This window comes from Mobula hypostoma, chromosome 2 (assembly GCF_963921235.1).
Source record: "Mobula hypostoma chromosome 2, sMobHyp1.1, whole genome shotgun sequence".
In the NCBI taxonomy this organism is placed as follows: Eukaryota; Metazoa; Chordata; class Chondrichthyes; order Myliobatiformes; family Myliobatidae; genus Mobula; species Mobula hypostoma.
Window position 1 is genome coordinate 246685113 of NC_086098.1, and position 25570 is coordinate 246710682.

A 25570-nucleotide genomic window follows, 5' to 3' on the forward strand; every position below is an offset into this window, starting at 1 on the left:
GTACAGTCGACGTTTCAGGCCGAGGCCCTTCGTCAGGACCAACTGAAGGAAGAGCTAGTAAGAGAAATCTCTTCCTAGAGATGCTGCCTGGCCTGCTGTGTTCACCAGCAACTTTGATGTGTGTTGCTTGAATTTCCAGCATCTGCAGAATTCCTGTTGTTTACATTACAATATGAAATACATTTTAAAAAATAAGTAAGTAGCACAAAAAGAGAACAAAATCAGTGAGCAAATGTACATTCAGAAATCTGATGGCAGAGGGGAAGAAGCTGTTCCTGAAACGTTGAGTGTGTACCTTCTCTCTAGTGGTAGTGATGAGAAGAGGTCACATCCTGGATGGCGACAGGCCTTAATGATGGATCAGCACACACAAAATGCTGAAAGAGCTCAGCAGCTATGGAAATGAGTATACAGCTGACGATTCGGGCGGAGACCCTTCATCAGGACTGGAAAGGAAGGGGCAGAAATGCGAATAAGAAGATTGGGAGGGGGTAGGGGATGGGAGGAAGTACAAGCGAGAAGCTGGGGGTGGGGGAGGGGAGATGAACTAAGAAGCTGCGAGGTGATAGGTCGAAGTGGTAAAGGGCCGAAGATGAAGGAATCTGATAGGAGGGCAGAGTGGACCGTGGGAGAAAGAGGGGCACCCAGGGGGAGCGACTTGCAGGCGAGGAGAAGCAGTAAGAGGCCAGCGTGGGGAATATAAGAAGAGGAAAGAGGGAGGGAAAATATTTCTAGAAGGAGAAATGAATATTCATGCCACAAAGTTGAAATATGAGGTGTTGGCCCTCCACACTCATTGAGGCAGAAGAGGAGGCTACGGACTAACATGTCAGAACAGGAACGGGGATAGGAATTAATGTTGGCCACTGGGAAATCATGCTTTTTGCGGATGGAGCGGAGGTGCTCGACAAATTGATCTCACAACTTACGTCAGGTCTCACCAATGTAGAGGGGCCCACATCGGGAACATTCAAGTACTCGAGACAACCCCAACAAATTCACGGGTGAAGTGTTGCCTCATCTGGAAGGACTATTTGGGGCCCTGAACCGAGGTGAGGGAGGGGATGAATGGGCAGGTGTAGCATTTCTGTCACTTTCAGGGATACATGCCAGGAGGGAAATTAGTGGGGAAAGATGAATGGACAAGGGAATCACAGAGGGAGCGATCCCTGTGGAAACTGGAGGTAGTGATATGTTTAGTAGTAGGAGATGGCAGAAGTTGTGGAGGATGATGTGCTGGGTGCGGAGGCTCATGGGGTGCCAGGTAAGGTCAAGAGGAACTCTATCACTGTTAAGGCAACAGGAAGATGGGGAGCACACAGATGTCCAGGAAATGGAGGAGGTGTGGGTGAGGGCAGCAACAATGGTGGGGGAAGGGAAATCCCATCCTTTGAAGAAGGAGGACTTCTCTGATGTCCTGGAAAGGAAACCCTCATTCTGAAAACAGATGCAGCAAATACGAAAGAACAGAGAAAAGGAAATAGCATTTTTCTAGGAGACAGGATGGGAAGAGATATAGTTAAATAGAAGATACCAGTGGACAGTTTGTCTCCAGAGATGGCAACAGAGAGTTCCAGAAAGGAGAGGGAGGTGCCTGAAATGGACCAAGTGAATTTATGGTAGGGTGGAAGTTTGAGGCAAAGTTGATGAAATTAGCAAGCTCCGCATGGGTGCATGAAGCAGCACCAATGCAGTCCATAAGACGTAGGAGCAGAATTAGGCCATTCAGCCCATCGAGTCTGCTCTGCCATTCCATCAGGGCTGATCCGGGATTCTATTCAACCTGATATACCTGCCTTCTCACTATATCCTTTGATCCCCTGACCAATCAGGAAACAATCAACTTCTGCCTTAAGTATACCCACGGACCTGGCCTCAACTGCAGTCTGTGGCAGAGCATTCCACAGATTCACTACCCTCTGGCTAAAAAAAATTCCTCCTTACCTCTGTTCTAAAAGGTCACCCATCAATTTTGAGGCTGTGCCGTCTAGTTCTGGACACCCCCAACAAAGGAAACACCCGCTCCACATCAACCATATCTAGTCCTTTCAACAGTCGTTAATGTAGCGCAGAAAGATTTGGGGAGCATTACCAGAGAAGGCTTAGAACATGGGCTGTTCTATGTCACCAGTGAAACAGCTGGGGCCCGTGCAGGTGCCCATGGCTACCCCTTGAGTTTGGAGAAAGTGGGAGGACCCACATTCCACCGGCTGGGGGAGGGGATGATGGATGCTGTTTCCTCGAGGCACCACGTCTTGAAGATGTCCTCCATGGAGCTGGAAGAGTCTACAACCCTCCACAGCCTCTTCTGATCCTGAGCATTGGAGCCTCCACACCAGATTGTGATGCAACCAGTCAGAATGCTCTCCATCATACATCTCCAAAAAATTGTGATGAGAGTTTTTAGTAACATATCAAATCTCTTCAAACTCCTAATGAGATAGAGCCACTGGTGTGTCTTCTTCGTGATTGCATCATATTGTTGAGCCCAAAATAGATCTTCTGCGATGTTGGTGTCCAGTAATTTGAAACGGCTCAGCTTGTCACTGTGTGTGTTCTCCCAAGGGCCGAAATTGTCCTGTAGGTTTTCTGCGTTTCTGTGTCACATCTCCTCCATGAAGTCCACAATCAGTTAGTCGATCTTCTTGGTGTTAAGTGCGAGGTTGTTGTTGCTGACATATCTCACTCCTCTAAGCCTCCTCATTGCCATCTTCATTTACACAAGAAAGAACAATTAAACCAAAAAAAAAAGTCCATTGTAGTGCCAAGTTGCTCTACTAAGGTAGTGATTAGAATTGCACAGAGGGTTCAAGAACTGATTTTTTTTTAAAGATTAAAGATTAGTTTTATTTATCACACGTACAAGGAAACATACGGTAATGTCCTCGCCTAGTTCTGGGGTCTGAGCCCGAGACAAGACCCAGGTTCTGGGTCCTTGTCCAGTCTCTGGCTCGCAGTCCAAGCCCAGGCTACTAGTTCCCAGTTCCTTGTCCTGATCCCGCTTTCCAAGCCAAAGTCCTAGCCCAGGTCTGTGTTCCTGTCCCAGCTCCCAGTCTGTGTCCTGTCCTGTCCCTAACTCTAGTCCAGTCCAGTTCCCAGTACTTCAGTGTCTGAGTCTTGCATTTGGGTCCATTCCCAACGCCCCCTTTATGACAGGTTTCCATCTCTGAGAGGAACACCACCTCCCACAGGATTCCCCCTCCACCACCCCGACCCGGGAAATACACTCAGTGGCCACTTTATTAGGTACAGGAGGTATTTCTGTATGTTTGTAGTCTTCAGCTGCTGTAGCCCATCCACTTCAAGTTTCAACATGTTGTGCATTCAGAGATGCTCTTCGACACATCACTGTTATAACGTGTGGTTATTTTGAGTTCCTGTCAGCTTGAACCACTCCGGCCATTCTCCTCTGACCTCTCTCATTAACAAGGTGTTTTCACCCACAGAACTGCCACTCACTGGATTTTTTTTTTTTTGTTTTTCACACTATTCTCTGTAAACTGTAGAGGGTGGGGTGTATAAAAATACTCAAACCACCCCATCTGGCACCAACAATCAGCTACTTAGATCACAATTCTTCTCCATTTGTGGGAACCCTCTTCCTAAACGGACTGCTGGCATTCAACATGGCAGCCCAACTACCACCCCCCCCAAACCAATCCTGCCCTCTGGAGGGGCAGTGAGGGATGGGCAATAAATGCTCACCAGTTAATGGCTCGAAAACCCCTAGAAACCTTCACGGAAGTGAATCTCGAGTTTGTGTACTTTAATACTGAATGGACATCAAACTTTGAAGAAGCCTATGAAACAAAATCAAAACCTTTTGACCTTCAGCTAAGTGACATGAAGTGGGGTGGAGAGACTGATACCCAACGGCAGAGCAGAGGGGCAGGAAAGAGAATTATGCACTGGCAGTGAGGAGGGAGCTGTGACGGGACGGGGTAGTGAGGAGGGAGCTGTGACGAGACAGGGGTAGTGAGGAGGGAGCTGTGACGGGACGGGGGTAGTGAGGAGGGAGCTGTGACGGGACCGGGGTAGTGAGGAGGGAGCTGTGACGGGACGGGGGTAGTGAGGAGGGAGCTGTGACGAGACGGGGGTAGTGAGGAGGGAGCTGTGACGGGACGGGGGTAGTGAGGAGGGAGCTGTGACGAGACAGGGGTAGTGAGGAGGGAACTCTGTACCTTGGGAGCGGCAGGTTGTGCCACAACAACAACCTCTCACTCGATGTCAGCAAGACCGAGGAGCTGATTTTTGACTTCAGGAGGAGGAAACCAAAGGTCCATGAGCCAGTCCTCATCAGGGGGTCAGAGGTGGAGAGGCTGAGCAACTTTAAGTTCCTCTGTGTTATCATTTCAGAGGACCTATTCTGGACCCAGCACAATGTAATTATGAAGAAAGCACGCCAGCGCCTCTAGTTCCTTCAGAGTTTGTGAAGATTCGGCGTGACATCTAAAACTTTGACAAACTTCTATCGATGTGTGGTGGAGAGTATTTTGACTGGCTGCCTCACAGCCTGGTATGGAAACTCCAATTCCTTTGAACAGAAAATCCTACAAAACAGTGGATTCAGCCTAGTCCATCATGGTTAAAGCCTTCCCCACCACTGAGCACATCTACATGGAGTTCTGTCACAGAAAAGCAGCATCCAACATCCGGGACCCCCACCACCCAGGACATGCTCTCCTCTCACTGTTGCCATCAGGAAAAAAGGTACAGGAGCAACAGGGTTCATACCACCAGGTACAGAAACAGTTATTATCCCTAATCATCAGGCTCTCGAACCAACGGGAATAACTTCACTCAACTTCACTTGCCATATCATTGAAATGTTCCCAGAACCTACAAACTCACTTTCAAGGACTCTTCATCTCATGTTCTTGATATTATTTATATATTGTTATTATTTCTTTCTTTTTGTATTTGCACATTTTGTTGTCTTTTGCACACTGGTTGAATGTCCTGTTGGTCTGTCATTGACTCTATCATTCTATAATGGATTTATTGAGTACGCATGGAAGAAAATGAATTTCAGGGTTGTATATGTACCTTGCTAATAAATTCACTTTGCACATTTCAAAGTTCAGGCAGGTCAGGCAGCATCTGTGGAGGGAGAACCAGAGATAATATTTCAGGCTGATTTTCCTGGAAGTTAGAACTTGGTGAAAGTGACTGAGGGGTTGTCTGTGATCTGACAGAGATGAAGACTGCAAAGTCTCACTGGAGAAATGCACAGTGGCGTATAGAGCAGTTGTAGGTATGGATGAAGAAATGGCAGTTGGAGTTTAACCCTGGTAAGTGTGAGGTGTTGCACTTTGGGAGGCCCAGGTGTAAAGAAGCGCTATACTATTAACAAGACACTAGGACATAGGAGCCGAAGTAGGCCATTCAGCCCATCGGACACCCCGGCTGAAATCTGGAGGAAAACACATAGAGGATGCAGAGGGGGATCAAAAAGGCGAGGAAAGAGGACTGGGTCGAGACAACAGAGACTTATGGAGAAGAGGAATTCTCCACTTGGACTGCACGTGGACAAACCCGACCAAAGCTTTTCCATGGAGGGCTTCCAGACCGTTTGGGCTGACCGGAAGTGCACTGAGAGCGGTAAGCGTAAAGGAGTTGGGGGCTTGCTGTTCTGGTTAACAACGGATGGTGCAATCCTGGTCATATTACGATCGAGGAACGCGTTTGTAGCCCGGATATTGAACTTTTTGCTGTTGGACTCCGGCCATATTCCACCGAGATACAACACTGGGCGTCACGGGAGGTCGTTCCTGCCTGTGGCCATCGAACTTTGCAGCTCCTCCCGTGGAGGGTCAGACACCCTGAGCCAATGGAGTTGTTTCCATCTGGCATAGTTTGCATAGTGTTGTTTGATTGTTTGTGGTTTTTGTATTGCTATGCTCTATTCTTGGTAGATGCAGCTGTAACGAAACTCAATTTCCCTCGGGATCAATAAAGTATGTCTATGTCTATGTCTATTTCTATGTCTGCTCTGCCATTCCACCTTTGATGATTTATTTCCCCTCTGAAGCCCATTCTCCTGCCTCCTCCCCATAGCCTTACTGATGAAGAACCTATTAACCTCCGCTTTAAATACACCCATTGACTTGGCCTCCACAGCTGTCTGTGGTAATGAATTCCACAGTTTCACCACCCTCTGGCTAAAGAAATTCCTCCTCATCTCTGTTCGAAAGGGATATCTTTCTATTCTGAGGTTGTGACCTCTCGCAGGACCCTTAACAGTGTTGATGTGTCGAGAGGTCTTGGAGTCCAAGGCCATACCTCCCTGAGAGTGGCTGGTAAAGAAGGCACGCAGCATGCTTGCCTCCATTAGTCAAGGCTTTGAGTTCAATAGTCAGGAAGTTATGTTACAGCTTTACAAGACTGGTCAGGCCACAGCTGGAGAATTGCATTCGGTTCTGATCGCCCATGACAGGAAGGATGTGGAGGCTTTGGAGAGGGCGCAGAAGGATGCCGCCTGGGTTAAATGGTTTGAGCTGTAAGGAGAGGTGGGACAAACTTGGACTGTTTTCTCTCCAGTGGGGACAGCTGAACAAAGACCAAATAGCAGTTATGACAGGCATAGAAAGAGTAGGCCGTCGATAACTTTCTCCCAGCATCGACCTGTCTAATACCAGAGGGCATGCATTTAAGCTGGCGGGGGGGGGGGGGGGGTGGAATTCCAAAGGAGACGTGCAGGGTAAGTTTTTTACACAGAGAGTGGTTTGTACCTAGAATGTGCTGCCCGCGATTGTGGTGGAGGCAGATCTGATAGAGGTGTTTAAGAGGATCTTAGACAGACACAAGGACGTGCAGGGAATGGGGGGGATATGGACGTTAGATTAGATTAGATTATGAGGACACGCAGTCCTCTTTTATTGTCATTTAGTAATGCATGCATTAAGAAATGATACAATATTCCTCCGGTGTGATATCACAGAAACACAGGACAGATCAAGACTGAAAAACTGACAAAAAATACATAATTATAGCATATAGTTACAACAGTGCAAGCAATACCGTAACTTGATGAAGAACAGGCCATGGGCACAGTAAAAAAAAGTTCAAAGTCTCTCAAATGTCCCACATCTCATGCAGACGGGAGAAGGAAGAAAACTCTCCCTACCATGCCCGACCACAGTCTGACTCTGAGTCGTCCGAAAACTTCGAGCCTCCGACCAGCCCTCCGACGCCGAGTACCGAGCACCATCTCTGCTGAACGCTTCGACCCCAGCCCCAGCCGCCAGCAGCAGGCAAAGCCGAGGATTTGGGGCCTTCCCTCTGGAGACTCTCGATCGCACAGTAGCAGTGGCAGCGAACCAGGCATTTCGGAAGTTTCTCCAGGTGTTCCTCCGTGTTTCTCACGGCTGTCTCCATCAAATCAGGATTGTGCAAGGTACCCTATTTAACAAATATGATATCATTTCACCGGAGAGGCTGCGCACGTTGCGTCGTGCCGCCATCTTCTCCTCCTGCCTCACGTGTCAGTGCATGTTAAATTAATCTGGCTAAACACCATGGGTGGAAGGGACTGTTCCTGTTGCTACACTGTTCGGTGTTCAATTTCTTGGGTGCGGGAGGGCTGTTCATGGCAGCTTCTCTGTCTGAGGGAGGTGTAAGCTGAGATTGGCACAGGAGTGGGACAGAATCCCTGAGGAACCAGCAGGCAGAGTCTCTCTGTCTCTCTCTCTCTTCCTCTGCAGATGCTGCCTGACTTGCTGAGTGTTTCCAGCATCTCCTGACTTGATTTGAAATTCCTTGATGTGCATGTTAACCCTTCCTGTGCCAATGCCAGAGTTGTTATCGGGGTTGCATTGAAGCGGGTTGGAGGGTGGTGATGGTGCTGAAGTGGGTGTCAGCGTATCGTGTGTACGTCACGATGTGCGTCAAGGTGTTAGTATGTGTGTGTCAGTTCGGGTTTGTCGGTGTGTGAGTTTGTGTGTCACCACATGAGTGTTTGTATGGTGGTGTGGGTGTGTGTAGCAGTGCGAGCATGTCAGTGTGTGCTAGTGTGAGCGCATTCAAGTGTGTCACTGTGTGTCTGTGTATGTCAGAGTGTATCATTGTGTATGTCAGTGTAAATGTTTGTCAGTGTGAGTGTCTGTGTGTGTGTGTGTGTGTGTGTAGGTGTGTATACTCCTGTGAGGATGTGTCCATTTGTGTGTCAATGTGAATTTATGTCTCTGTGAGTGTGCTACTGAATCTGTGCCTGTGTGAGTGTGTCATGGTCTATGTATTACAGTAGTTGTGCAAATGTGAGTGTCACTGTGTGTGTCTGTGTGAGTGACCGTGTCAGTAAGAGTGTCAGCGTGTGTCACCGTAGTGTCAGTGAGAGTGTGTCAAAGTCAGTGTGTGTTTGAGTGGGTGTATCGCCTAGTGTGAGAGAGTGAGAGTGTCTGTGTGTATGTCACTGTCAGTATGTGGTCTATGTGTCAGTGTGTATGTGTCAGGGTATATGTCACTGTCAACATGTGTGTGTGCGAATGTGTCAGTGTGCGTGTGATTCAGTGTGTGTATGTGTGTGTTATGTGTTAGTGTGTGTATGTGTGTGTTATGTGTGTCCGTGTGTGTTATGTGTTAGTGTGTGTTATGTGAGTCAGTGTGTGTATTTGTGTGTTATGTGTCAGTGTGTATACGTGTGTCCGCACAGCCCTCACTCGCTTCCCCCTGCCCCGCACCTCCCGGCTTCACGCTCCGACCCGCAGCGAGCCGAGTCGGGGCGGGAGGCCGAACTCATCAACCCAGCAGCCTCGCCCCAACCCGGTGCTGGACGAGGCGTTAAAAGCCCCGATCAGGAAGCAGCTCCACACATCATCCCGGAGATCCCCCACAGCCCAGAGTCCCTACCTACCACGCGGGGCTGGCGCAGCCGACAAAAGGACGTTCCCTGCGGTAAGCTGCTCCTCAGAGTTCCTGCCGTGGCGCTGTCAGCCCCGCCGAGAGCCGGGAGCAGGCATGGACAGAGTCAGGGCACTCAGGAGAAAAGACCAAAGCAACACTTTCAGTACACTGGATGAACTCAGCAGGTCGGCCAGCATCAGTCAGAAACTTTGAGTCGACGTTTCGGGCCGGAGCGAAGGGTTCTGACGAAGGGTTCCGGCCCGAAACGTCGACTCATCGTTTCTGACTGATGCTGCCCGATGTGCTGAGTTCATCCAGTGTACTGAAAGTGTTGTTTAAAAACAACAGCAAGGACAATCATGGAAACTACACGCCCGTCAGCCTGACATCAGTGGTGGGGAAGGGACAGGATCTACCAGCATTAGGACAGCCAGCGTCTAATTAGGAGTCAACATGGCTTTGTGTGTGGAAAGTCACTCAGAGGTCCCTGAAGAGGTAACCAAAAAGATAGACGAGGCTAGTGTAGTGGATGTTGTCTACTTGGACTTTAGCAAGGTCTTCAACCAGCGCGGTAGGCTGCTCCGGGAGGTTACGTCATATTGAATCCAGGGACAGCAAGTTAGCTTGGCTGTGGGAAGCAGAGGGTGAAAGTTGAAGGTTGTTCCTCAGAGGGAGTTCGGTGACCAGTGGAGTACCACAGCAGTCAGTGTTGGGACCCTTGTTTTTCAATATTTAATGATCTGAACACGAATGCACGAGGCTTGATCAGTTCTGCAGATGACGCAAACAATAGGAGGTGTTAATAGTGAAGAAGGTAATCGCAGATTACAGGAGGAAGTTGATCAATTAAGGGGGTGGCAAACGGATTTAAATACTGAAATGGTGCATTTTGTAATGTCCAACCAGAGAGGGACTTGAGCGATGAAAGGTAGGGCACTAGGAAGTGTAAAGGAACCGAGGGACCTGGGAGTTCTTTGAAAGCAGCAGACAGACAGGACGGTGAAGAAGGCATTCAGCAGGTAGGCCCTTATCAGTCAGCGTACTGAGGGCAAAAGTTGGGACATTACTTTGCAGTTGTATTAGTCATAAGTGAGGCTGCACTTGGTAAACACACAAAATTCTGCAGATGCTGGAAATCACACACACAAAATGCTGGAGGAACTCAGCAGGTCAGGCAGCATCCATGGAAATTAATAAACAGTCGACGATTCAGACTGAGACCCTTCATCAGGACTGGAAAGGAAGGGGGAAGATGCCACAACAAGAAGGTGGAGGGAGGGGAGGGAGGACAAGCTGGAAGGTGACAGGTGAAGCCAGGTGGGTGGAGAATCTGATAGGAGAGGAGAGTGGACAACAGGAGAAGGGGAAGAAGGACGGGCACCAAGGGTAAGAGGCCAAATGGGGAATGGAAGAAGAGGGAAGGGGGGAAGGAAAAAATACCAGAAGGAGAAATCAATGCTCATGCCATCAGGTTGGAAGCTACCTAGACAGAATATGAAGTGTCGTTCGTCCGCTCTGAGAGTGGCCTCATCATGGCACAAGACATGTTGGATTGGGAATGAGGATAGGAATATTTTGGCCACCAGGTCATTCCACTTCTGGTGGATGGAGCAGAGGTGCTCAACCAAGTGGTCCCCAAATTTACATTGGATCTCACTTTGGGGACCACATCGGGAGCACCAGACACAGTAGACGATCCCAGCAGATTTGCAGGCAAAGTGTTGCCTCACCTGGAAGGACTGTTTGGGGCCCTGAATGGAGGTGAGGGAGGTGGTGAACAGGCAGGTGTGGCACTTTGGCCACTTGCAGGGGTAAGTGGCAGGAGGGAGATTAGTTGGGAGGGACGATTGGACAAAGGAATCACAGAGGGAGCGATCCCTGCGGAAACCGGATAGGGGGAAGGGGAGGTAAAGATCTGTTTGATGTGGGATACTTTCGAAGATGGCAGGAGTTGCAGAGGATGAGGTGTCTGATGCAGAGGCTTATGGGGTGCTACGTAGCACAAGAGAAACTCCATCCCTGTTGAGGTGGGCAGATGGAGTGAGTGCAAATGTCCAGGAAATGAATAAGATGCGGGTGAGGGCATCATCAGTGGTGGAGGAAAGGAAACCCCTTTCTTCAACGAAGGGGGACGTCTCTGATGTCCTGAAAAGGAAAGGTGTATTATGTACAGATTTGGTCACCCTGTGGTTAAACTGGAAAGAGTACAGAAAAGATTTTCGAAATGTTGTCTGGACTCAAGGGTCTGTGTACAAGGAGAGGTTACCCAAACTGGGTCTTTATTCTTTGGAATTCAGGAGAATGCGGGGAGACCTTATCAAAGTGTTTAACATCACGGGAGGCATAGATAAGGTGGGTGGTAACAGTCTTTTCCCCAGGGTAGGGAAATCCAGAACAAGGGGACAAGCTATCCAGACAGATCATTCCACACACGAGTGCGAGGGAAAATAGAATGCCAAGTGCCAAGCAGGCGGACAGAGAAAGTGCAACACACACAAAATGCTGGAGTGACTCGGCAGGACAGGCCCCAGTGAAGCAGACTGGGAGATCAAGAGCTCATCTTGATTTAACATCTGCCGGACGATGCTGAGGATGTTCTACGAGTCTGTGGTGGCCAGTGCGATCATGTTTGCTGTTGTGTGCTGGGGCAGCAGGCTGAGGGTAGCAGACACCAACAGAATCAACAAACTCATTCATAAGGCCAGTGATGTTGTGGGGATGGAACTGGACTCTCTGATGGTGGTGTCTGAAAAGAGGATGCTGTCCAAGTTGCATGCCATCTTGGACAATGTCTCCCATCCACTACATAATGTACTGGGTGGGCACAGGAGTACATTCAGCCAGAGACTCATTCCACCGAGATGCAACACAGAGCGTCATAGGAAGTCATTCCTGCCTGTGGCCATCAAACTTTACAACTCCTCCCTTGGAGGGTCAGACACCCTGAGCCAATAGGCTGGTCCTGGACATTTCCTGGCATAATTTACATATTACTATTTAATTATTCATGGTTTTATTACTATTTATTATTTATGGTGCAACTGTAACGAAAACCAATTTCCCCCGGGATCAATAAAGTATGACTATGACTATGACTATCTTTCAGCGCATGCTGACGTCTGTTCGTGTCTGATAACAGAGGGAGAGAACCTGTCCTTGAGCCTAGGGGTACGTGTTCTCAGCTTTTGCATCTTCTGCCTGACACATATAGAAACACACTCACACACACAGACACAAACACACACTCTCTCTCTCTCTCTCTCTCTCACACACACACACACACACACACACACACACACACACGCAGGGTTCAGCCTGTACAACCCTCGGGAAGTTCTCCCTGCGGCGCTGACGCCAGTTATGAGGAAATCGCAGCAGCGATTGTACCGATTTCTGCAGTCGACCTTACACCGCCTGTCCATTCCCTCAACATCAGCTGTTCGGCTGCGGGGCGGTGGCCCAGATGGTGACCGGTAATGGCTGCCGCGGCGAGCTCCTCTCCATCAACCTGGGATTCGGGCTCGGAGCCACCTTCGGCATCTATGTCACGGGGGGAATCTCTGGTAAGTGGTCCATACGCAGGAACACTGCCCCTCCCGACAGGGAGTCACAGGCTGGGATCTAATGCAGGGGTTCAGGGGGTGGGGGTAGTATATAGAATAACACCCTGGCAGAGGGCTACGGTCGGCGATTTAATCCAAGGCTTCGGTGCGGGGCGGGGGGGGGGCGGTTGTTGTATATAGAATAACAGATCCTCAAGAGTAGGTTATAGATCCTGGGAGTGGGTAAAGGGATGGGATCTTTAATAAATAAAATTAAATACTGAAAGAGTTTTGTTATCAGCTGGTAATTTTTTTTACACCCTTCTGTGCGTCAGCACCATGGACAGTTTGCAGCGGAATCACTTAACAACTTCCTGACAAAATTTGACCATTACGAGGCCTGGAGACGGGCGACCCAAAACGTTGGGGAGGGGAGAGAAAGAGAGAGAACGATCTGAAGAGATTTAAGGCGGCATACCGGCTCTCTGGGCCCGGGCAGCTGAAGGCAGAGCAGCTCAAGGCGGAGAGAGGGATCTTTGGAAGGATTGTGAGACCTCTGGAAGGTGATGGGTTGGAAGGGTTTTCAGCGGCTGTTACAAGCCTTGGACACGGAGATGTCGGGAGGTCCAGGAATGAAGATTGGCGGAACGATTATTCACAGCCGGGATCAGCTCAGAAGAGTCCAAATGCGGCGGGTGAGTTGATCCGGACACCTCTGCCAGTGTAGGTCCAGGCATGTTCCCTGGGATTGAGATGGTGGTGGGGAGGTGGGGGAATAGATTCACAGAGCCACGGAGCACGGGAACAGGCTCTCCGGTCCATGTCGACCAAGATGCCCATCTAAGCTAGTCCTGTATTTCGCCCATGTCCCTCTAAACCTTTCCTATCCGTGTACCCGTCCATATCCCTCTAAACCTTTCCTGTCCACCTATCTGTCCAAATATCTTCTGAAGGCTCATAATGTACCTGATGCAACCACTCCCTCTGGCAGCTCATTCCATATACTGACCCCGCTCTGTGTGAACCGCCCCTCCCCAAACTCGCAGCTCACGTTAAACCCGTGCCCTGTCGTACTTGATTCCACAACCAGGAGAAAAAAGACTGTGTGATTCACCCTATCTACAGCACTCATGATTTTACACACCTCCATAAGGTCATCACTCAGTCTCCTACGCTCCAATGAATAAACTCCCAGTCTGCTCTGTAATGCAGGATCTCGAGCCCCGGTAGTTAGTCAATCTCCTCTGCACCTTCCAACTTCGTGTTGTCTCTCTGCAGTGGGGTGTCTAAAATCGCATTGGAAACGCGGCGCCCGCCAACATCGTGTTTACATTCCCGTGGATTCGGTTTGCTGTGCCTGTGGCCGTTGTGGAGAAGGGACGTTGCTCTCGGGAACCAAATATAAAATGTTCCTTGTGTAACACCACTGCAGTGGCGGCGCGATCTCTCGAGTTGGTAAGATGTTCGCCTGAGGGGTTGTCTGTTGGTGGGCCCTCAGGTGGATGTCGAGGCCGACCCAGGATCCATATATTGTGGTGCGGTGGGCACGAGTACGCGATGCCTGTGACTAGCGGTTGGGTGATTTGGTCGTTCCGTCTCTCCTTTCGGTCTGCGGTACAGTGGAGTGCCTTCTCGTGTAGGTTAGCTCCCTCTTGAGCAGATTTCCTCAGGGTGGGTCTGTTGTGTGCAATGTCTTGAACAACACACGCAAAATGCCGGAGGAACTCAACATGTCAGGCAGCGTCTACGGAGGGGATAAACAACTGCATTTCCGGCCCAGATCTTCATTAGGTCCCGATGAGAGTTTCGGCCTGAAACGGCGACTTATTACGCATCTCCTCCATAGATGCTGCTTGACTTGCTGAGTCCCTTCAGCATTTTGTATGTCTTACTCTAGCTTTCCAGCATTTGCAGAATATCTTATGTCTACGAGCCGGATGTCTTCCCAGATTTGAGATGTAATGCTGAATTTCTCCAGGCTGATTTTGATCGTACCTTTCAAGCGTTTATTTGCCCACCAGGGGCTTGGTAATATTCTTTCAACCGGGAATAAAAGTTCTGTTTGAGGAGACGCGAGTTTCGGCTTCGGCGTGACATGACCTCTCTGTCGGAGTTGGTGTTGCTTTATCGTGATGGCGATGTTGTCGACGTTAGACTCCGCTGCACGCCAGTGTTAGTGCGTCAGTCCTTCCGACTTGAAATAACATCGCTACCGTGATCGCATCCACGACAGTCAGAGTCATAGAACACTACAGCACAAAACAGGCCATTCGGCCCGACTAGTCTGTGCCGAGCTATTATTCTGTCTCGTCCCATCGACCTGCACCAGGACCGCAACCCTCCATATACTCATCCAAATTTCTCTTAAATATTGAAATCAAACCGCATCCACCGCTTCCGCTGGCACCTCATTCCGCAATCTCGCCACCCGCTGAGTGAAGATCAACTCCTTTATGTTTCCCTTAGATCTTTCAGCTTTCACCTATGACCTCCGGTTTAAATCTCATCCAACCTGGAGTCAGATATTTACCCTATCTATACCCCCCATAATTTTGTATCCTGCTATCAAATATCTCCTCCGTCTCCCACACGCGAGGGAACAAAGTCCGAACCTCTTCAACCTGTTCCCACAACTCAGGTCCCCAAGAGTGAGACAGATCAGATAACGTACGGCGGCCGGAATCTTTTCTAGTGATCTCAGGGAATGTCGAGGGGTAGAAGGGGAACGTGAGGGATTCTGAAAACGCCAGACAAGCGTTGGCCCGGGATCGGTCCTCTGAGATGACGGCGTCCAGGAACTTGAAGCTGCTCACCCTTTCCACCGGTGACCAACCGCTCAGTGAGGACTGGTGTGTGTATTCCCGACTTCCCCTTCCTGAAGTCCACAATCAATTCCTAGTTCTTGCCGATGCTGAGTGCGAGGTGGTTGTTGCGACACCCCTCAGCCCGTCTATCTCACTCACTTCCCTGCGCGTCTTGGCCACGGTGTGGACCGGTCCAGCGAGGCCTCCGACCCAACATTTCCGCCCCAGAACTCAAACGGTAGTGTGATAGTAATTTATAGTATTCTATGTCTTGCGCTGTACTGCTGCCGCTAAAAAAACACATCAGTGATATCAACCCGATTTTGATATATAGTTCACACAACACACAGGAGGTCGGGATCGAACCCCTGTCGCCAGGGCTGCAAGATGGCGCCACCCACTGCGCCACTGCACAGGAAAAGGCTGACAGCATCACTTGGTGAACTTTCTTGTGCTTAACTTTCAGGCGCCCATCTAAATCCGGCCGGTTCCTTCAGCCTGTGTTTGTCAGGGAGGTTCCAGTGGAAGAAGCTGCCATTTTGTATGTTGTCCCAGACCCTCGGGGGGTTCGTTGGTGCTGCTATCGTGTATTGTGCATGGTGGTAAGGGGGGAGGGCGGTAAGGGCGCAGAGACGATTTGGGCTGACAAGCTAAAGGTGTGGACTTGGCAAGGAGAGGGTGGGGGGAGTGAAGAAGGGATGTTTCCCCAGTGGAACCTACTGTTGATATCTGGAAGCTCAGAGTGTGGGTCAGCACTTCCGGTATAGACACTCGATCAGAGTTAAAGTCAAGTTTATTGTCAAAGACACTGGTACAATGGAAAACTTACAGCATTAGTTAAACAAATTAACATAGTCATAGTCATACTTTATTGATCCCGGGGGAAATTGGTTTTCGTTACAGTTGCTCCATAAATAGTAAATAGTAATAGAACCATAAATAGTTAAACAGTAATATGTAAATTATGACAGTAAATTATGAAATAAGTCCAGGACCAGCCTATTGGCTCAGGGTGTCTGACCCTCCAAGGGAGGAGTTGTAAAGTTTGATGGCCACAGGCAGGAATGACTTCCTATGACGCTCTGTGTTGCATCTCGGTGGAATGAGTCTCTGGCTGGATGTACTCCTGTGCCCACCCAGTACATTATGTAGTGGATGGGACACATTGTCCAAGATGGCATGCAACTTGGACAGCATCCTCTTTTCAGACACTACCGTCAGAGAGTCCAGTTCCATCCCCACAACATCACTGGCCTGACGAATGAGTTTGTTGATTCTGTTGGTGTCTGCTACCCTCAGCCTGCTGCCCCAGCACACAACAGCAAACATGATAGCCCTGGCCACCACAGACTCGTAGAACATCTTCAGCATCGTCCGGCAGATGTTAAAGGACCTCAGTCTCCTCAGGAAATAGAGACGGCTCTGACCCTTCTCGTAGACAGCCTCAGTGTTCTTTGACCAGTCCAGTTTATTGTCAATTCATATCCCCAGGTATTTGTAATCCTCCACCATGTCCACACTGACCCCCTGGATGGAAACAGGGGTCACCGGTACCTTAGCTCATCACCCCTCCCCCCGCGGCGCTGCTTCCTCACCGCTATTCCCACAACGCTCCCTCATTATCTGTGAGGCCTTCCGGCTGCCCGTCCGGCATAGTCAACCCCTATATGTCCGGCCTCAGCGGCCGGCCATGAGAGACAATCAGCCACGGCATTATCTCCCCCCTCGATACGTCGGATATCAGGTGAGAACATGCCATGTAGGCCAGTTGGCGTTCCTGCCATAAAGGGTCATTGCGTGCCAGAGGTCAATGAACGCGGTGAACTGGCGACCCTCGAGTAGAAAATAATGATGGGAGAGAGCGAGAAGCTCGGGGTCAAAGGTGTTGAACTTGCTTTCGCGGGGACGGAGCTGACGGCTAGACAAGGCGAGCGGCTGCCGCACGCCTCCGACCGACCATTCGAGCGCGTCGGTCTATGGGGGTGTTGTGTGCGCCAGCACGGTCGGGATGGAAAGAGCCCGTTTGCGTTGCAGCCGCGGCCACCCTGGCTTGTCGAGGAGGGGAAAGGGGCAGGAATGATGCACCGCCGCCTGGCTGAGTGTAGATTATCCTCCTATAGTCCTTCACCGGCGTATTGGTGAGCGCTACGCAGACTTGATCAGGCATTTGCCGAATGAAGAGTTCTTTAAAAATAAAACAAAGATGGTGATTTCCCAGGAGGTACACACGTGGTCCGTTAGCTCCGGTGGCCCGGCATCCGAGACCGGGCAAGGGGAGCAACTGTTTGGCGATCTCAGACTCCGATAGTCCAGAGCTCTGTAAAAGGTGAGTTTTCAGCCATCGGTATTTATCGTGTCCAGCTGGATGTTCTAACAGACCCACCACTCTCACAGCCGTGGAGTTGCTGAGTGACACTACCACGTGGAATTATCTGGTGTTGTCGGCGGTGATTTCCCGCAGCCCGAATGGAGCCTCGGCTTGTACAAAACAAGCGACGGCGTTTTGCTGCCAGACTCCGGCGGTTTCAAAGCGCCTGCACTGGTCGACACGTTCAATAACTCTGGAATCGTCCCAGAGCATCGGGGTCGCCAGCTATGTTCCCTCTAAGCTGTGCGTGTGTGCGCGCAGTCACGTTTTTCAACCAGCGCACAAAGGAAATTAATGTGCGCACAAAAGGTTAGTTACCTAAAATAATGTAGTAATTAATAATTATACTTATTGAAAATAATCTTTTAGCTAAATGTTTCTGTTAACTAGTTAGTCGGTTTTTCAAATACCACAATGCACGTCACCGACTGATTCACTTCATTTTGCGCGAGACAAAATTAACAAGATAAGGAAGTAGTATCTGGGAGACAATGTTTCGTGGAGTGACAAAGTTAAAGTTTTGCTAAGCCAACAACATGAAGAAAACGTCACAGTAGATACAAGTTCGCTGTTGACTTTTATAGTCTTTGTGTTCATTTAGAAGTAAGGTTTCCTGAAGATGAGGTACAAGAATGGTCAGCTTTTGATTTCTCCGCAATTGCAAATTGTGGCTTCACATTTGGCGATGAACAAGTTAATGCCTTATGTCTAAAATATCGTGATTTTCTAGCTGAAAATACTGTAATAGTTAGACAGTTAAATGATTTCAAATTTTCCGTCCAAGAAAAAAATTAAATCCAAACTGATTTCAAACTTCGCTCAAATGGTGGCATTTGATGAAAAGTTTTGCGACCTTGCACAGTTGATGGACATTGGGGGAACCTTTCTTGCGTCTCGTGCGGACTGTGAGCGAGGTTTTAGCCTAATGAATCAACTCAAAAACAAGCTGAGAAACCGTTTAGGTGAATGTCATTTCGATATGTTAATGAGAATCAAAAGCCTTCAATTGGATGGAAGTTCTATTAGTCTAGATAGAGTTTACAAAGAATGGGTAAATGCCAAAGTCAGGAGAGAGAATAAAATAACTTGAGTGACTTAAATATGTATGTTATTTTGTTGTTATTCTGTGCATTTTTATGTGGGATATTCTGTAAACCGACATAAACTGTCCCATGTGTGCATTCAGTGTGCACATACTTTTGTCACAGGAAAAAAATTTGCACAACATAAGATTTTTGCACCAGTAAGTTTTTATTCAAACATCTCCTTTAAGCAATATTTAAAATGGACCATATTTTTAATTTACTTAGTTTTAATGTGAAAGGATTAAACCATCCTGTGAAACATAATAAGATATTTAATTATATTAAGAAATTGAATGTCTCAACTATTTTTTTACAAGAAACACACGTTCATAAATGTGGTAATTTACATCTTTTCAGCCATTGGAAGGGTTTATCTTTCCATTCCTCCTTTCAGGCTAAGGCAAGAGGAGTTTTGATTCTTACAGACAATTCAGTTTCTTTTGTTCATCATAATGTAGTGTCTGATACCAATGGGTGTTTTGTTATAGTCTCAGGGAAATTAGATAATAAATTAATGGTTTTTGCTAATTTGTATGCCCCGAATATAGATGATCCAGGCCTTTTTTAATGTTTTGTTTTGCTTTTACCAGATTTAAGTTTATATTCTTTGGTTTTAGGAGGAGACTTCAACTGTTGTTTAGATACTGTTGTAGATTGTTCTTCTTCTAAATGATTGTCTTGTAGTAGATCTGCCTCCTTTATCCAATCTTTTCCCATGAAATGTGATATTGTTGATGTTTGGCGTTTTTGTATCCAACAGATAAAGAGTACTCATTTTTTTCTCATGTTCATCATACATATTCATGTTCATCATTTTTTTTGTTGATAGCCAATTGATTCCATTAGTTCGATCCTGTGAATATAAAGGAATTGCCGTTTCAGATCATGCTCCTGTGTTTTTTTATCTTTAAAACTTCTGGGTATCTCCCAAATAAACAGATTCTGGTGTTTTAATCCAACTTTGTTATCAGATAAAGATTTAAAAAATTTTTTGGAGAGACAAATTATTCCTTTTTTTTGAAGAGATACACTAGAAGAGACGTCTAGTCTTATTTTAGGGAATGCTTTTAAGGCTTATATTAGAGGTCAAATTATTTCTTTTACTGCAAGTGTTAGGAAAAAAGCTAACAAGGAGAGAATTGAATTAGCCAATCAGTTGAAACAATTAGACCAAAAATATGCTTTGGCTCCAAATCCTGTTTTATATAAAAGGCATGTTGAAATTAAAACTAAATACGATCTGCTTTTGATTTATCCAATTGAAATGCAACTTTAAAAGATAAAAGTCAATTTTATGTTCATGGAGATAAAATGGGTAAACTATTAGCTAACCAACTAAAGACCTTTATAGTTAAACATCAAATTAAAGAAATTTGTAAAGCTAATAGTGATAAAACGTCTGATCATTTAGAAATAAACAATGCTTTTAGAGAATTCTACTCTAAATTTTATAGTTCTGATCCTCCTAAAGATAATACTCTAATGAATAATTTTTAGATTGATTGAACATTCCTACACTTTCTGATGATATTCGAAGATTGTTGGATCAACCTATTTCCTATGAGGAAATTGCCGAGGTTGTACACTCTTTGCACTCAGGGAAGGCTCTGGGTCCTGATGGATTTTCTAGAGAATTTTATAAGGCTTTTTCCTCTTTGCTTATACCTCATTTATATTTAGTCCTTTCCAACTCTTTTAAATTAGGCAAGTTGCCACAATCTATTTATGAAGCCTCTATTTCACTTATTCTTAAAAAGAATAAGGACCCAGTTGAATGCTCTTCTTATAGACCAATTTCCTTACTTAATGTTGATACTAAAATTTTATCTAAACTTTTGGCTGGTAGGATTGAAAATATTTTGCCATCTATTATCTCTGATGGATTTATCAAAAATCAGTACTCCCACTTTAATATTTGTCATTTATTGAATGTTATTTATTCTCATTCTAAAGAGATTTTGGAATGTGTGATATCCTTAGATGCTGAGAAAGCCTTTGATCAGGTTGAATGGAATTATTTATTTATAACTTTAGAAAAATTTAACTTTGGGCCTGATTTTATTCAATGGATTAAATTACTTTACTTATCTCCCTCCACTCAGGTTCTTACTAACTCTCAGTACTCTAAACCATTTAAACTTTATCGTGGAACTAGACAAGATTGTCCTTTGAATCCTTTGCTTTTTGATTTGCTCTTAGAACCTTTAGCTATTGCTTTCCAGGAATCTAATGATATCACTGGTATTTTAAGGAGAGGTATTGCTCACAAAGTGTCGCTTTATGCTGATGACCTCTACATTTCTAATCTGGAGTCTTCTTTACCTTCTCTACTTTCTTTGCTTTCCTGCTTTAGTCAGTTTTCTGGATATAAACTTAACTTTCATAAAAGTGAACTTTTTCCTTTGAATAATTTGGTATTAGTTAATACTAACCTTCCTTTTAAAATTGTAAGAAATCAATTTACTTATTTGGGAGTAACAATTACTAGGAATTATAAATTCCTTTTAAAGAAATTTTTTTTACACTTCTGAATTATGTTAAGAAGGCCTTTCAAATTGGTCACCCCTCTCTTTATTGTTGATTGACCGAATCAACTCCATTAAAATGAATATTTTGCCTAAATTTTTATATTTATTTCAGGCCGTACCTGTTTTTATTGCTAAATCCTTTTTTGATTCGTTGGATTCTATTATATCTTCTTATATATGGAAAAATAAAATTTCTCAATTAAATAAAGTTCATCTTCAAAAAGCTAAAAAGAATGGAGGTTTAGCCTTACCCAATTTTAGGTTTTATTACTGGGCAGTCAATATACGGAATCTTATGCTTTGGTCATATTATATTAACCGAGAGGACTGTCCGGTCTGGGTTTCTTTAGAAGCTAACTCTGTTAATAAATTCTCCATCATTTCTCTTCTTGGATCCTCAATTCCTTTATTTTTAAGTAATTTAACTGACAATCTTGTAGTTAAACACACTTGGAGTATTTGGGTAAAATTTAGAAAATATTTTGCTTTATTGAGTTTTTCACTTTCAAGTCCCATTTTTTCTAACTATTTTTTAAACCGTCTATGACTGATGTGGTTTTTAAGGAGTGGAATAGATTGGGTATTAAATGTTTTCATGATTTGTTTGTTGGAGATAGTCTCTCTTCATCTGAACAACTGTCAGTTAAGTATAGCCTAATGAGAACTCACTTTTTTCGATATTTACAAATTAGAGACTTCTTGCATTCTCAAGTACATACAATTCCTAAAAGTCCAGATAAAAATTTACTTGATATAATTTTTAATTTGAAACCCTTCCATAATGCATCTATATCTAATATTTATGGTATGTTGTTGGGAATGAGAAATATTTATTTTGATAAAATTAAAAATCTTTGGGAACAAGATTTACAGATTCCAATTTCTGAGGACACTTGGAATGAAATTTTTAAATTGGTTAATACCTCATCGTTATGTGCCTGTCATTCCCTTCTACAATTTAAAGTGGTTCATAGGGCCCTCATGACTAAAGATAAGCTAACTCGTTTTTATTCGGATATATCTCCCTATTGTGACAGACGTAACAATGGAGAAGCTTCACTAATCCATATGTTTTGGACTTGTCCGAGTCTTAAATTGGAAGGAAGTATTTCAAACTTTTTCAGTGCTTTTTAAAGTAAATTTTAAACCTAATCCTTTGACTACCTTATTTGGTATTGTTGGAGGAAATGATTTAAATTTGGAGACACATGATCTGCATATTTTGGCCTTTATTTCTCTCATAGCCAGGAGGGCATTGTTGCTTAAGTGGAAGGATGCCACTCCACCTACTCATGCCCATTGGTTACATGATGTTATGTCTTGCTTAAATTTAGAGAAGATTCACTGTTCAATTTCTGAACCTAAACAAGATTTTTTAACATTGTGGGGACCTTTTTTGAATCATTTTCAAAATCTTTGATTTGCTATTAAGCACAGTTGTTGGCTAATAATGTTTTACTATATGTTAAGGATTTCTTCCTTTTCTTTTCTTTTAACCTAACAGCTGTTTTTATTTCTGGTAGTGGGTTTAGATTTTTTGTATAGTAAAATTATCTCTTTTCAATATTATGTTTAAATTTAATTTTATATAGATATGGGGTAATTACACTTTATCTGTGATTTCAATATATTGTCATTGATATATATTACATATCTTACTGTCACACGTCCAGCAACAATGAGTATAGAATGAATCAGGTTTTATAAACATTTATTAAACTCTGTTCAGCAATAGTGAAAAGTATTCAAACGACTAACTTAACTGGAAGTTAACTGCTATACGGCAACTCTGGAACAGTTCTTAAAGTGGTAAGTTCGAACACAGTTTTAGAGTGGTAAATTTGAAAGTCCAAGTGATTTACACAGTCAGTAAGGAGAGACTTGTCCAGAAATGGATTTCTTTGAAGACATGACAGTACTGCTGATCCTATCCAAAGGATTCACGACGTAGGAAGTAAAATGGCTTAAAGGAACTGACCTTTTTCCTGGATGGTGAACACAGCACAAACCTTTCCTGAGCTTGCAGGGGTTATCTCAGATGCAGGCCACTATTCCCAAAAGAAGATTCAATAAGGTCGATCCTTTATAAAACCGCCGAACGACACCAACTTTACTCAATCCTTCGGGTTCCCGTACTTTAGTAAGGTCTTCACTCTCCAATACTAGACTGTAAAGGTAAATCAAAGGTGCAACACACAAAAAACTGGCAGTGATTGGCGAAACTGCCGGCACAACGATTTTTACCTTACAATGGAAAGTAAAACTCCACTCTAAAATGAAACTGCACCATGAGACGAATATGCAGCATAACGGAGTAACTGACAAACTAAACAACGAATCAACTGCAACACAACAGGCGTTTCCCCGTTTATGTACCTGTAGGGAACATGTCATCACGTGACCTCACACTGGTGGGAAAATTACATCACCCCACCATCAGAAGACCATTACATCAGGCTCACAAGATACTCGATTACATCATGGTCATAAGACAGTCACAAGGTACCCACGAGGTATGTAACACCTCCTTCCAAAAAGAGAAAATTTTAGTCTGTTATGAGCAAAATTTTAACAACTATTTACACAAAAAAATACAAATGTATAAAATCTACAATATACACAGTATTATCATACAGCACCTTGCAAACTAATATACAGTGGGAGTGTTACAAATGTTAAAATACCACTCCACAAAAAATACTGTACTCTGTGTTCTTTTATGTAAGAAATTTAATAAAAATATTGAAAAAGAAAGAAAGGACAGGTATACAGATAGGAAGGAGGTCAGACATTAGCCAATGGGACTGGCTTAGATGGGAATCTTGGTCAGCATGGATCTGTTGGGCCAAAGGGCCTGATTCTGTGCTCTGTACCGCTATGGAATTGGGCACCATGGTGATGTAGGAGTTAGCACAGCGCTATCACACACAGAGTGTCAGAGTTCAGAGTTCAATTCTGACACCACCTGTAAGAACGTCCTCCCAATGAACATGTGGATTTTCTCCGGGTGCTCTGGTTTCCTCCCACATTTCAAAGATGGAACGGCTAGCAGGTTAAATGGCCGTTGGAAATTGTTCTATGGTTAGTCTGGTGTTAAATAGGTGGGTCGCTGGGCGGCATGGTTCATTGGGCTGGGAGGGCCTGCTCCACACAGTATCTTGAAATAAAATAAAGAAGGTGGGTGTTGGATATTGCTCCCCACTACCTCGTGTTGTTCATATTTAAAAATAAAATTTGATAATTTTTTATCATATATTTGATAATATACGCAAGAAAAACAAATTGCATGCACAAAATGCTCTCATCTTCTCCCTTTGTTCATCTCTCTCTTTCTCTTTGTCACATTCCCCTCTTTTCATTCTCCCTGCACCCATCCTCCCTTTTCTATTGTTGCTTCCCAATTTCCTCTTCTCCTCCTCCTCTCCTCCTCTCCCTCCCTTCTTCCTGCGCACCTCAGTGGCTGCAGCGTGCACTGTCTACAAAGTGTACCTCCCCTCCCGAGCCCCCCACCTCTAACGCCAAAGGAAGCAGCCCCACCCTCAGGCTTGCCACTCTTCACTGTGTCTGAACCCTCTGCAACAGCAGCTCGGGAGCCCTTTCCTCTCGCGGACTGCAGCGTTTGCCACCGACCCCGTCGAGGGGCAGTGACAGATGGCCGACAAGCGCGAGCCTTGTTTGAATCTCATGAAACGATGCCAAAGGAAGGGAAGTCTTCTCACAGACTGGACTCTGTGCCTGCCTCAGTTCAGGATAATTTAGAGGTGTATTTTGTTGATACTAAACTTGTAATTGTTGTGATTACTGTGATAATTGCTGGTTATTTGGGCTGGGTGGTTATCTTCAAAAGGCCTTTGCTCCCTGACTAACTAGGATCAGAGTGATTGTTGATCCTCATCAGGGCCTCTTCCCCACCCTGCTAATGATAACCAGAATATTGATAAACACGCACAGCAAGAGTCCACTCAACTCCTCATGTCTGTCATGCCCTGGAGAGGGGTCACCAGCTGACCCCAACTTTGGCCTCAGTGTCTCTTATCGCCAGGGCAATGACCTAGGCCGTAACAGTTGTGTATTTAATATTTCAGTAATGATTGAGTAACCTTGTATATACACCAGTTGGTTAAGCGTTCCTGTTCATTTAAATAATTCGTTATGGGTTATATGTTTAAATCTGTGAACTGCATACGTGCCACCATGTGATACGTGCGTGTCTCGATAAAGTAAAACCATAAGGTAGGGCCCTCTTTCCAGACTCCTGTGTCTTCCTTTGAATTGTTTAATGTTTTGAAGTTGCAAAACATAACATTGACAACGAGGTATTTTTAAAACAAACCCGAGACGGTTATCGATTTGTTCAAATGCAGCGAGACGTTCAAACTAAAAAAAACACAGCGACTTAAAA

The 25570-nt window shown here is 45.5% G+C and overlaps 1 long non-coding RNA gene across 1 annotated transcript; it reads left to right on the top strand.

The window, feature by feature from the left end:
- The first annotated feature begins 12289 nt into the window (after nucleotides 1-12289).
- LOC134343066 (uncharacterized) lies at nucleotides 12290-24719 on the top strand. Its single transcript, XR_010017148.1, has 3 exons — nucleotides 12290-12404; nucleotides 12719-13078; nucleotides 24626-24719. It is a non-coding gene; the product is annotated as an uncharacterized LOC134343066 (long non-coding RNA).
- Nucleotides 24720-25570: the final 851 nt, after the last annotated feature.